The 13245-nt window shown below is 57.3% G+C and overlaps 1 protein-coding gene across 4 annotated transcripts in view; it reads right to left on the reverse strand.

The window, feature by feature from the left end:
- The window catches only part of NDEL1 (nudE neurodevelopment protein 1 like 1), a 40241-nt gene extending 34643 nt beyond the window's left edge, over window positions 1-5598 (reverse strand). The window contains exon 1 of one of the 4 annotated variants that reach the window (XM_054170961.1): window positions 5032-5198. The gene's annotated coding sequence lies outside the window, so the exon portion shown is untranslated. Of the gene's footprint in view, window positions 1-5031; window positions 5203-5515 lie in introns of those variants that run through there. The other 3 variants (XM_054170962.1, XM_054170959.1, XM_054170960.1) reach the window with 3 other exon arrangements.
- Window positions 5599-13245: the final 7647 nt, after the last annotated feature.

Raw genomic sequence — 13245 nt, forward strand, 5'->3', positions numbered from 1 at the left:
GTGGTGCTGGGGCTGAGCTACAGGGAGGAGGCCACGGCGACTCGGAGTGCTGCTGCAGCTACCTCGGGATGGATCTGCAGCATCTCCGGGGGCTGGAGATGCTCTTCCTGATTTCAATCACCTCCCATTCCCCCATGTGTTTGCCACATGAAGGGCATGGATAGCATTCCACGCTCCAGGCAAGGTCTCCGTCCGCACCTGAGCAGACCCTCAGTCCTGCTGGCACAATGCATCCAGACACCAAACACGAAGACTGAGGCAGAGGCAAAGCTCAGAGGTGCCATACCACAGTGCTAAGACTCCCTCATCTACCCTTTGCTGTCCCACCGCTGCAGGCAATGCAAATGTCCTCTGGCCTTTGGAATTAAACCAGCAGCCACCTAACCAGGGCTGGCTGGATTGCAGCATAGCTGCGTTCGCAGCGGGGTTGGACTGGATGATCTCCAGAGCTCCCTTCCAACCCATGCCATTGATTCTGCCAAGCTAACATCTGGCCTTCAGCTCTTGAGATAACAACCCACTGCTGGCTATCAGAGTGCCCAAACCTGCCAAGAGCCATGTAATGGCAGCAGTCCTCCCCTTCTCCCAGGGAATGACTCTTGCCATCGAGTGCTGGCACCATCCAGCGCTGCGGTGGAGAGCAGGAAGAGCTGTCAGAAATCAGCTCTCCTTCCTCACCCCATTTAATGCTGATTCACTGGCAGAAAAGCAGAGGAAAGCTTGTTGTCACCACTCCTCACCTCCTCAATCCATGAGGAGCAACAGAGAGCTCTCACTTAGACTCAGAATCACAGAATTGTGCGGTTGGCAAAGCCCTTTCAGATGACCCAGTCCAACTATTCTCCTCCAAGGCTGGAGCCAAACTGTGTCCCCCAGCAGCCTATCTCTGCACCTCTGAAACATTCAGCCCTGTCCCACCTCTTCCCTGGGCAGCCTGGGCCAGTCTTTGGGAACACTTTCAGGGAAGGAATTTCTTCTAATGTCCAACCTAAACCTCCCCTGGTACAACTTGAGGCCATTTCCTCTCATCCTACCACTTGGTACTAGGGCAAAGAGCCCAACACCCACCTGGCTCCAACCTCCTTTCAGGGAGCTGCAGAGAGATTTCCACCGCTCCTCACCTTCTCAAACCACAAGAACCCACAGGTAACCACCCAAGACCTCTGAAGCTCCTGATCATCTTCTCCAAACCCCAAGCAGGACACAGAGCAAAGGAAGCTGAGCACTCCAGGCCAAAAATCAAAGCAAATTCACTTGTTGTAACATGGAAAACAAACAAAAGCCCTGGATTGGATTTCTGCGGTGGGTTTGTGTCTGTTTTCCTCAGCCTGAGCCAGGAGTGGTCTGGGAGGCTGCCAGAATTCATCACTGCTTCGGAAAGTGAACCTCTGGCTCTTCCTGCAAGGCTATTTTTGTACTGCCTGTTCTTGGGTGAACCACAACAAATGCCTCCTCGCCTCTCCCAGCGGCAGCTTGCAGGGGAGGAGGAGAAGTCACAGAGCACGGTGTCAGCACAACTGCCCATTCCCCTGCTGCACCAATAAAGCCTGCATTTCCATTCTGCTCAACATGGGAGGCAGAAGATAACCAAATCCTACCTGAAGGGATTTTGTGCAGGGTTCAGACACAAAGCCTCTGAGATAACCAAACAGTACATAGTTAAAGCCCTGTTATCTCAACAGCCTCTTGTGGAGTTAGCCTTATTAATCAAATAAAGAAGGTCTGCTTTAGGCCACAGGGCCAAGACTCACTTTGTGAGTATATACCCCCCACACACACCCAGCACATATAATCCAGCTAGTAAAATGTTTTGGGTTGGAAGGGACCTTAAAGATCACCCAACCCCCAGTTCTAACCCCTCTGCCACCTCCCACCAGCCTAGGTTTCTCAAGGCCTCATCCAGCCTGGCCTTGAACACCTCTACAGAGGGGACATCCACAACCTCCCTGGGCAACCTGTGCCAGTGTCTCACCATCCTCACTGTATGCCTTGAAACCAGAAAACTAAGGTAATGATGCAAGAAACCTCCTTTCAGAATTCAAGAGGCAGCTGCCACAGGCATCAGAATTGAGCATTAAAAGCCATTTATCCCTTCCCAAACATGGGAAGTTCATCATATTCAAACTGTGCTTGTTCCCAAGTAACAAAGTGATGTGTAAAAAAGCCAAGCTGAAGAGGCTGGTGCTCCTGATGCAGGTTCAGTGTGTGCAGAGGTTAAACAAAGGCCCCTGGCGAGGTGCACGTCCCAGAACAATCTGGGTCTGACCGCAGGAACGATTTGCTCCCAGCTCCATACCTGGGAACTCCAGAGGGATGAATCCATGCACAGCATTAGGGTGTGGAGTAAACAGCAAACTGAGAAGGAAATTATATGGACCTGCGTCTCCCTGCCTTGGTGTCTGCTTGCTGGAAAACCACCTCTTAGGAAAGTCAGTGAGATGGGATGAGCACCACCAGGAGCACTGACTCTACAGCATAGGCTGAGAGCTGGCACAAGCTGCTAGGAGCCTGCACACCCTGACACCACCCCTGGAGATCATCCACCCAGTGTGCAGCTTATCAGCCCCACAGCTGCCTGCTTTTCTCTTCAAACCTTGAAAAATGACAGAGCATCCTGCCCAGAAGCAATGAATTTATCAGAGAGCTTGTAACAGACAGAGTAAAGAGCTTGAAACAAATGACAGCACACAGGTCCCTTGGGCCTCTCTATTATCTCAGCAATTAATATCATCCCAGTGAAGACAGCCCCTGGAAAGGCAGTGGCCAGAGGGCTGGGATGTTTCCAGACACTGCAGAATGACAAGTGACCAAGAAACTGAGAAGAGAAAGCACTTAGCACAGGTTTCTCCCAAGAATTCTGTGGCTTTTACATCTCTGAAGTCCAACCAGTGCCAAGGAGGGGGAAATGGTTTGGAAAAACCTGACCCAAAAGCTGGGCACGGGGCAGCCATCAACAGTGAAGGCCTCAGGTCTCTTCAGTAAGCACTTAACGAGATGAGAGTTAAAAATAAATCCCCAAACTCTGTGCTGATCAGGAGAGGCAAGCAGCACAATCTGCTACTGAGCTGTATGGGCAGAAGAGCCCTGGAGGTGCACGATCACATCAAGAAAAATGAGCTCTGATGGGCATGTCGAGGGCAAAGTGAGACAAGTGCAGCAGAGCAGTGAAAGGAGGACTGCCTGAACACAGCCCAGCAGACCCCGGCTGTGTTTGTGGGGTGACAAACATCCAAAAGGTCCATGAAAACACCACTGCCTTTCTGCAGGCTGACTTTGCTTCTCAGAAACAAATGGCACAGATTGAGGAGACAGATAGCACTTTGCTGCTGTACTTTTCAGTGGCCTGCTCCCAGCCCTGTCTCCAGAGACAGGACTCCTTCTGGCACCAAGGTCACAGACGTCACCAGTCATGTGCTCGCTCTCCTCTCTGCCTCCACGCACACAAGATAAATACACAGCCCAGGCAGGTCTGGCTCTGGAAGCAAGGCAGAGGATCTCTGCCAGAGCAGATCTAGCACTGTGAATCCCAAAAACACTCATCCTCCCCTCACCTCTCACATCCCCTACAACTGCAGTGAACTGGCACCATCAGCCTGTGCAGTCACATGCTGACACAGCCCATTTAAACAGAAATACAGGAACTAGCCGCTCGTGTGCCCTGGGACAGCTCCTTCCTCTTACTGTCTTTGACAAAACACTGACCTTCACAAGGCCATCTACCCCCTGTGGGGTCCAGGAATCACTTCTGGGAGAGACAAAAAAACCTGCTGAGCATCCAAGGAACTCTCCTAATGCAGCTTCAGAGATTTAACCACCTCTCAGGCACCCAGAAAGTGCCCTCCACACCTCTTCGTACTCGTGAGCTTCAGAGGGAACAGAGAAGCCCTGAATCATCAAATACTCCCAATCCAAACTGGTCAGGAGCAGTGAAGCTGGGCTGTGGGTGGGGGAGGACAGCTCTCCTCCTGCCTCGGCAGCAGAGCGAGCTGTGCTAATGGGAAGTCATTTAACTGAAGCCTAACCCCAGCAGTGTATTTCCTCTGGTGTCAGCTGTGCTCATCCTTCATGGCATGTCTGCTGCAATTCGGGTCAAACTCATCAAACTGGGAGCACCAGGCAGGGGCTGGTCGAGTTCAGTCACGTTTATACCAAACACAGCAGGACTTGCTAAGCTGAGAGGGAGGGAGGGAGGGAGGAGAAACCTCCCAGGATTACTGGAAAACATTCAACAGAGAGGTGCCCTTAGCTACACCTACCATGTATTCGAAGAGAATGGAGGAAAACTGGACATCCAGCTCCCTATTAGTGACTGGGGATAGGTGATGAGAAAATAAACACCTTCTGGGACAAAGCCAGCTCCAAAGGAGGCCGAGACGCTGCAAAGGGAGCAGCTGTGACAGCCAAGCAAGTCACCCGCCTTACTCTGCCACGTTTTTGTACAGGCACACGGAGTCCCCCTGCATTTGGAAATCGCCCTGAGGCAGCAGTCCAAAGCCATTCACCGCCGTCAAAGCCCTGCTGGCTGCCCTCCTTGGGGCAGGGTGAGGATGTGCAGAGAGCAGAGCCCACCCAACGCAACCGAGTGTCTGCTCCGACACATCCCGTCAGGGAGGCACTGCCACAGCCCAGGGAAGGCGAGACCCGGGGCTGAGTCACCAGCCGCCTGCCACCAGAGGAACGGCTCAGGGGCTGGCCGGGCTCCACGGGTCGGGCAGTGCGGCCCTAACGCGTCCAAACGCAGCCCCTCCGCCCTGCCCCTTGCCCCAGCAGGGCTGCCGGGGCCGCCTGCCCTCCCCTCCGCCACCCTGACCCGGGCTGCCCACGGACAGACGCGCTGGCAGGCCGCCGGCCGCCCCTGCCGTGAGGCGCAGGCACCGGGGGGAAGCCAGCCGCGATGGGGCGAGCAGGAAACGCGTTCCCATCCCCCGGGCCCGCTGTCGGCGGGCACCAACGGCCCCGGCCCCCCAGCACCCGCGGGACGGCAGCTCCACGCCAGACATGGCTCCTTCCCTCACGCTCAACTGAAAATACCTTTCAAGGGAGGCTCTTTCCCCCTGCAGGCCGCTGCTCCCGAGCGGGCAGGGCCGGTCCCGGCGGGGAGGGGAGCCCCGACACCGCGAACCCCCAGCCCCGGCTGCCAGCGGCCCCTCAGGAGGTGACGGGGTGGGGGGAACCGGCTCTCCCAGGGCGGTGGCCGGGCGGGCAGGGCCGAGCCGGGCCGGACAGTGACAGGCAGCCACTCCCACCAATGAGAAACGCGGAGGCCGCGCCTTCAGCTAATAGCTCGTGGGGGAGGGTGGGACCTGCCCCGTTGTCAGTTCGCAGCCAATGGGAGAAGGGTGCGGGGCCCGCAGCCCCCGGCACGGAGAGGGACGACCCCCCTCTGCCCCTCGCCAGTCCTGACCGTGCGCCGGGCCGGGCCGGGCCGGGCCGGGCCGGGCCGAGTCCGATCAGGCCAGGCCGAGCCGAGCCGAGCCGAGCCGAGCCGAGCCGAGCCCCGGCTTCTGTCACTCACCGGGGTGCATCCCCTGTCACAGCCGCAGCATCGCCCGCCGCCGTCGGCTCTGCCTCATCCGGGCACTGCGGGACGGGCCTGTGATGCAACGGAGAGGCGGGGGCGAGGGGCGGGGCGAGGGGCGGGGCGCGGGGCTGGGCTCCCCCGCCCCGCGGGACCGCACGTGCGGTGGTGCCCAGTTAATCCCGCACCGGCACCGGCACCGGCACCGGCTGCTGCTTCCCGGCCCCTCCTGATCACCGCCACCGCCACTCCATCACCCGGCACGGCCTGAGATTCCGTGTCCCCATCCCAGCGGCTGCCCCCCGGGGCACGGCACCGCCCGTTCCGCCCTTCTCCCTTCTGTCCTGTGCGGCACTGTCCTGTGCGGCTCCATACCGCGGGGGCGTAGAGCCAGGCACCGGCACTGCAAACCTGGGCCCCTGAGCAACCATCCATTCATCCATCCATCCATCCCTCCCTCCATCCCTCTGTCTATCCATCCTTCTATCCATCCGTCCATCCATCCATCCATTCATCCACCACTAAGGGTGAGCAGTGGGCTCTGCAGCATGGCTGCAGCCTCTGCTGCACCCACCTTTGCCACCCCAACCTTGCACCTCCTTCCTTGTTCCCTACATGGTTCTTCTGCCCCAGCTGTGTCCCCAGAGAGCCCAAAGAACCAGGAAACATACCATGGTCAAAGTCTTCTTGACTCCTCCCAGAGTCCCCACTAGCCCCAAGCCAAGAGCATCCCTATCCATCTTTCTTATTCCAAATTTCCCCCCTGGAGGGTGGCTCACCCACCCTCCCATACTGCTGTCCTTGTGACATTTGCACATGGCTGTGGCCTCTTGGGGACCTCCTTGGTGACTCTCAGACAGGACCTGCCCCACAGCCGACCTCCTGGCTCCTTCCTCTGACCTAATAGTTCAGCTTCATTTGTATGCTTCATTTCCTACCCTCTGTAATTAGCCAGCCAGTCTCTCATTAGAGGCTACCAGGATGCTCTCATGCCCTGTGGGCCAGTGCTGCTGGCACTGTGGTGGGATGGTGGCCAAAACCACAGCCATGCTAACTGCCCTTGTCAAGACAACTTGTGTCCTCCATGGGCACAGTGCCACCAAGGCCACCTTTGTCCCCCACCTCTCTTCTCCCACCCACATGTGTGGGGGGGTGTCCAGTGCTCATGCTCTGTGCTTTTCCACCCACAGCAGATGGGACAGCCCAAGGATGGAGAGCATGCACTGCTCCCTCCCATTGTCCAGCCAGCACCATGGATGTCCCCAGTGCCTCCACAGGACTCTCTGTGTCGCTCAGTGTTCCTTGGCTATTGCACAAGGTCAGAGATGCTGCTCGGCAGCGTCAGTGCCACAAGCTCCTGAATTAGAGGCTGCAGGAGGTTGAGAAGCCACAATGTCCTGGGAGAAGTCATCCTGGTGGTGCCCTTGGAGCTGTTCATCCCTCCAGGAAACAGCCTCTTCCCAGATTGTGCACATTCCACTGCATCCCCCAAGATGACAGACACAGTCCTAGTCCACTCCACCTTCCACCTTCTTACTTCAGCTGACCGCCTCCTTGGGTCTCTGGAACCTTCTCTGGAGGGCAAAGCAAGAGGTTGAAGAGGCTGTGCAGAGGCTGGAGGCCTAGCTGGGAGAGTATCTCCTTTTCCACCATCCAGCCCTGTGCTAGCCCAAGCTGAGAGCAGCCAGAGCTAACCACGCTGAGTGCATGCATAGCCCAGCTCGAGCTGGGTACCCACCGTCATGCTCTGGTGTACACTGGGTGCCCATCAGCCTCTGGAGTACATTGGGTGCCCATCATGGTCTGGTGTACAGTGGGTGCCCATCAGCCTCTGGTGTACATCAGGTGCTCATCAGGCTCTGGTGTACACTGGGTGCCCATCAGGCTCTGGTGTACATCGGGTGCCCATCATGGTCTGGTGTACACTGGGTGCCCATCAGCCTCTGGTGTATGTCGGGTGCCCATCATGGTCTGGTGTACACTGGGTGCCCATCAGGCTCTGGAGTACATTGGGTGCCCATCATGGTCTGGTGTACACTGGGTGCCCATCATGGTCTGGTGTACAGTGGGTGCCCATCAGCCTCTGGTGTACTTCGGGTGCCCATCATGGTCTGGTGTACACTGGGTGCCCATCATGGTCTGGTGTACAGTGGGTGCCCATCAGCCTCTGGTGTACTTCGGGTGCCCATCATGGTCTGGTGTACAGTGGGTGCCCATCAGCCTCTGGTGTACTTCGGGTGCCCATCATGGTCTGGTGTACAGTGGGTGCCCATCAGCCTCTGGTGTACATCGGGTGCCCATCATGGTCTGGTGTACACTGGGTGCCCATCAGCCTCTGGAGTACATTGGGTGCCCATCATGGTCTGGTGTACACTGGGTGCCCATCAGCCTCTGGAGTACATTGGGTGCCCATCATGGTCTGGTGTACACTGGGTGCCCATCAGCCTCTGGAGTACATTGGGTGCCCATCATGGTCTGGTGTACAGTGGGTGCCCATCAGCCTCTGGTGTACATCAGGTGCTCATCAGGCTCTGGTGTACACTGGGTGCCCATCAGGCTCTGGAGTACATTGGGTGCCCATCACACTCTGAAGCAAGTCAAGTTCTTGTGCTCTGGGGCAGGCTGGGTGCTCATCATTGCATTCTGAAGCAGGTGAGGTGCTCATTCTTGTACTCTGGGGCTGCTTGGATGCTCATTTTTGTGCTTTGGAGCTGAGACCCTAGAGCAGATTTCCAGTATCTGGAGAGGACTACAGGGGAGTTGGAGAGGGACTCCTGACAAGGGCTGGGAGTGACAGGACGAGGGACAATGGTTTTGAGATGGAAGAGGGCAGAGTAGAGTAGAGATGAGGAAGAGTAGAGATGAGGAAGAAATTCATTAGAGTGAGGGTGGTGGGACACTGGCACAGGTTGTCCACGTTGTGGATTCCCCCTCCCTGGAGGTGTTCAGGGCCAGGCTGGATGAGGCCTTGAGCAGCCTGGGCTGGTGGGAGGTGTCCCTGCCCATGGCAGGGGGTGGGAACTGGATGATCTTTAAGGTCCCTTCAAACCCAACCCATTCTGTGGTTCTATGATTCCATGACACCACTGTTGCAGACAGCTGCTGACATCTCTGCAGCATCTCTAGGACCGGGGCTGGATGCCACCAGCTCCATCAAAGCTGCCTTTACCAGCCGCCTGTGTCCCAGCCCAGCAGGGCTTTGCCTGCAGCCACAAAGGCGTGGGGCCGGCGGGGGCTGCACCCCGGGGGGGGCAGCCTGGTTAACAGCGAGGTTTAAGTCAATGTTTGCTTTGAGGTCGCTGCTGGTGACACCCCATTGTAAGGCAGAGCTGTTCCCAGGCTTTGGAGGAGGGCTGGGAGCTTCCAGGCGCACAAAGGAGCAGTCACTTAGCATTAGCTGGGGCACAATGCGGCCGCGGCGGCGCAGCCACCGGCAGGTTCCACCAGCAAAACCTCTCCCCTGAAAGGCTGGGACAGATGAGGCAGCCCAGGGGAGCCCAGGAAGGGGGGGGACTCTCACACAGGGCTGGGGATGAGAGCTGGGACTGTCCCACGGCCCAGGAGTGTGGCTGCTGGAGGTCATTTCAGTATGGGGTGAGAGGGAGGTGGTGGGGGTCAGAGGCTGGTAAGGGCTATGCCATAGCACAGGGGATGTTGTTGGGGGACAGCCCCAAATGGAGGCATACAGGGTGGGTGTGGGTCCCTGGGGGGGTAGTTATGTAGGCCACAGTAGCAACTTGAGGGTGGAAGCCCTCTGCTGTGAGGCCAGGCTGAGAGAGTTGGCCTTGGGCAGCCTGGAGAAGAGAAGGCTCCAGGGAGACCTTCTGGTGGCCTTGCAGTGCTTCAAGGGCTGAGCAGAAAGCTGGGGACAGACCTTCAAGCAGGGCCTGTGGTGAGAGGACAAGGGGGGATGGTTTGGAACTCAAAGAGGGAGATTGAGACTGGAGAGAAGGAAGAAATGTTTGACCCTGAGTGTGGTGAGAGCCTGCCCCAGGCTGCCCAGAGAGCTGGGAGCTGCCCCATGGCTGGCAGCATTGCAGGTCAGGTTGTTTGGGGCTGTGAGCAACCTGCTCTGGTGGGAGATGTCCCTGCTGAGTGCAGGGCATTGGACTGGGTGAGCTTTAAAGGTCCCTTCCCACCCAAACCAGTCTGGGGTTCTATGATAATGACTGGCCCAGACGTGGCAACATGCAGGGTCTCATGGCTATCACCTCAGAGAGAAACTGGCAGGAATTCAAAGGGGAGAGACACCTGCTGGCAGTGGGTTGGAGCAGGGCAGGGATTTTCTCACTCTTGCCTGCTTTGTAGAGGTGTCTGGGACCAGCAGCTCTAATGCAGCATCCAGGCTGGAGGGACAGAGCTGGGAGTAGCCCAGCCAGAGGGGAACATTTCCAGCAGGACACATGGGATCACTGGCATCTCTCCTACCTCTTCCCAACACCAGCAGCATGAATCCTGCCTGCCCACACACCTTGACCAGCTGGAGTGGCTGGGGAAAGCTGGATGCTGTGTGGACCCTCTCAGTTGCCCAGCAAAGGATTTGAAGTGAGGTGAATCAGTATCTGAGCTGGCTCAACCATGATGTTAAAACCTGGCTGTGGGCTCCAGGGCCAGAAGCAGCTCCTAGGACAGGCAGCCAAAGAGGGATAGAGGCTTTGGGTGAAGAAGAAGCTGGGGTGGGGTAGAAGACAACTCAGGGAACTGGGCACTGATCCGTGCTAGGCATCAACATCCAGATCTGCTTGTGGGTCTTAAGCTGTGGGCATTGCCCCTGAGAACCATCAACTCACTGCACCCCCAAGAGCTTGCTGGGGCTTGAACTGGCCAAGCCTGGCTGCTCCTGGGCCTGGGAAAGGTGGCCTCAGGCCCAGCAGATTTTTTTGACCACTGGAAAAAGCCTGGGGGACTCTCCTCAGGATGAGGCATGACTGGAGGAAGCTGAGTCGAGTGTAGGACCACAGCTCCTGTCCTTGCAATGCTTGCAGTAGCCTGAGGCTGATTTCTGGGGGGATAAAGTTGGCTACTGACCATTAACCTAACACTACCAAGTCTGCTGCTAAACCATGGCCCTCAGCACCACATCTAAATGTCTTTTAAATCCCTCCAGGGGACTCCACCACTGCCCTGGGCAGCCTGGTCCAGTCTTTGAGAACCCTTTCAGGGAAGAAGTTTTTACTAACCATAGAATCTTAGAATGGGTTGGGTTGGAAGGGACCTTACACATCATCCAGCTCCAGCCCCACTGCCATGGGCAGGGACACCTCCCACCAGCCCAGGCTGCTCAGGGCCTCATTCAGCCTGGCCTTCAACACCTCCAGACAGGGGATATCCACAGCCTCCCTGGGCAACCTGTGCCAGTGTCTCCCCACCCTCACTCATCTCCAGTCTCAGTCTCCCTTCTTCCAGCCTCAAACCATTATCCCTTGTCTTGTCACTCCATGCCTTTTGCAGAAAGTCCCTTCCCAGCCCCCTTCACATACTGGAAGGCTGCTCTAAGGTCTCCCTGCAGCCTTCTCTCCTCCAGGCTGAACAACCCCAACTCCTTCAGTCTGTCCTCACAGCAGAGCAGCTCCAGCCCTCTGCTCATCCTCCTGGCCCTTCTCTGGACACCTTCCAGCACCTCCAGATCCCTCTTGCAATAGGGGCTGCAGAACTGGAGGCAGTACTCCAGGTGGGGTCTCCCCAGAGCTGAGCAGAGGGGGAGAATCCCCTCCCTTGCCCTGCTGGCCACACTTCTCTTGCTGCAGCCCAGGATCTGGTTGGCTTTCTGGGCTGCAAGTGCGCACTGAGAGCTCCTGGTGAGCTTCTCCTCCACCAGCACCCCCAAGGCTCTGTCCTCAGGGCTGCTTTCCAGCCAGTCCCTGCCCAGCCTGGATTTGTGCCTGGGGTTGCCTCCACCCAGCTGCAGGACCCTGCCCTTGGTCTTGTTGAAGCTCCTGAGGTTGGCTTGTGCCCAGCTCTCCAGCCTGTCCAGGTCCCTTGTCTTCTTCTAGGGGCACCAGAACAGGACACAATGCTCTCCAAACTAAACCTCCCCTGGTGCAATTTGAGGCCCTTTCCTCTCATCCTGTCCCTTGTTCCTGGGGAGAAGAGACCAACCCCCACCTGGCTCCAGCCTTCTTTCCATTGTTCACCCTGTCCCTGGTCCCAGGAAGCCTCTGCTGAGTCTCTGGGCTGGCAGGACCCCCAGAGCGAGCCCCGGGTGAGCACAGGCATCGGGCAGCTGCCCGTCCCGGCTGCCACCGCTGAATGGATGCCTTCTTCTCCGCGGAGCATCTGCCTGCCGGCTTCAAAGCCGCATTGTTTTTCTGCTGCTCACTCGGTGCCGCGGATTAGCATCCTGACAGCTCCCCCCACTGCCCAGCAGCAGCGCGGAGGGGCCGCGGTGGGATGTGAGATGGGACCAGAGCAGGGGAGAGGTTGCTGGGGAGACAGGGAGGCATGTGGGGAGGCAACCTTGAGTCAGAGGAGGGGGACCCGGCTGGCCCTTGCCGTGAAAAAAACCCAGGGGGGGTTTGCTCAGCCCTGGTCTTCCTTGACTTGCCCTAGGAGACCCAGCTTTGGCAGGAGGGTTGGACTCAGTGATCTTCAGAGATGCCTTCCAACCCCTACCATTCTATGAGTCTGTGATTCCTCATCATCTCAGATGCCTCTGCTGCAGCCTCCCTCGAGGCATCTCCCGCAGTGAGCTGATACCCTGCTCGGTGGAGGGCATCTTTGGGGTGAAATAAGTGCAGCAGATGCCCCTGGAGACAGATTGTTCTCCCAGGCATGGGAAAATCCTCCACACCGTGGGGCTGTGTGGCTCTGCATGGACTGAGTGGGGCAAAGCCCTAATATCTGGTGCCAGAACAGAGCTCCAAGGGCTCATGCCAAGCTCTGGGTCATTCCTGGGAGGATTTGTTACCAGAGAGGGACAAGCAGGTCAGAGCTGTGATGCTCAGGTAATATAGAATCATACAAACACAGACTTCCTTGGTTTGGGAAAGCCTTCTTAGTTCAGCCAGTCCAACCATTGACTCAGCACCACCATGGCCATCAAACCATGGCCCCAGGTGCCATGGCCACACATTTCTAGAACACCCCCAGGGATGGGGACTCCACCACCTCCCCGGGCAGCCTCTGCCAATCCCTGACAACTCTTGTAGCAAAGAGATTTTTCCCGATCTCCAACCTAACCCTTCCCTGGCACAATTTCAGGCCATTTCCTCTCCTATCACCTGAGACCAGAGAGAAGAGCCCCAACCCACCTCACTGCAGCCTCCTCTCAGGGAGCTGTGGGGAGCAATGAGGTCTCCCTTCAGCCTCCTTTGCTCCACACTAACCACCCCCAGCTCCCTCAGCTGCTCCTCCCCAGCCCTGTTTCCCAGACCCTACCCCAGCATCACTGCTTTGCTGAGTTAGCTCTGGGAAGTTCCTCTCCCCAGGTCCTTTCACAAAGGAGGAGCAGGTCCCTTACACAGCCCCCAGCGTCTGGCAGGAAAAGAGCGATCAGAGAAGCGTTTGGGGACTACCCTGCTCCTTGTTCCTCGGTGTTTGATAAGCATTGACCCCATCGAATGTCTGAACTCCTGTTTCTGATGGGCAGGAGGATGAGCAGATCCCTTACGCCCTGGCGGGGAAGAGACAGCTTCCCAAGTCGGGGGCGGGGATGGACAGCCCCAAACCTTGGAACCCCTCCAGACCTCAGGGATAGTTCTCAGCGCCCCGGACTGTTTTTCATTCTT

Source organism: Dryobates pubescens, chromosome 20 (assembly GCF_014839835.1).
Source record: "Dryobates pubescens isolate bDryPub1 chromosome 20, bDryPub1.pri, whole genome shotgun sequence".
In the NCBI taxonomy this organism is placed as follows: domain Eukaryota; kingdom Metazoa; phylum Chordata; class Aves; order Piciformes; family Picidae; genus Dryobates; species Dryobates pubescens.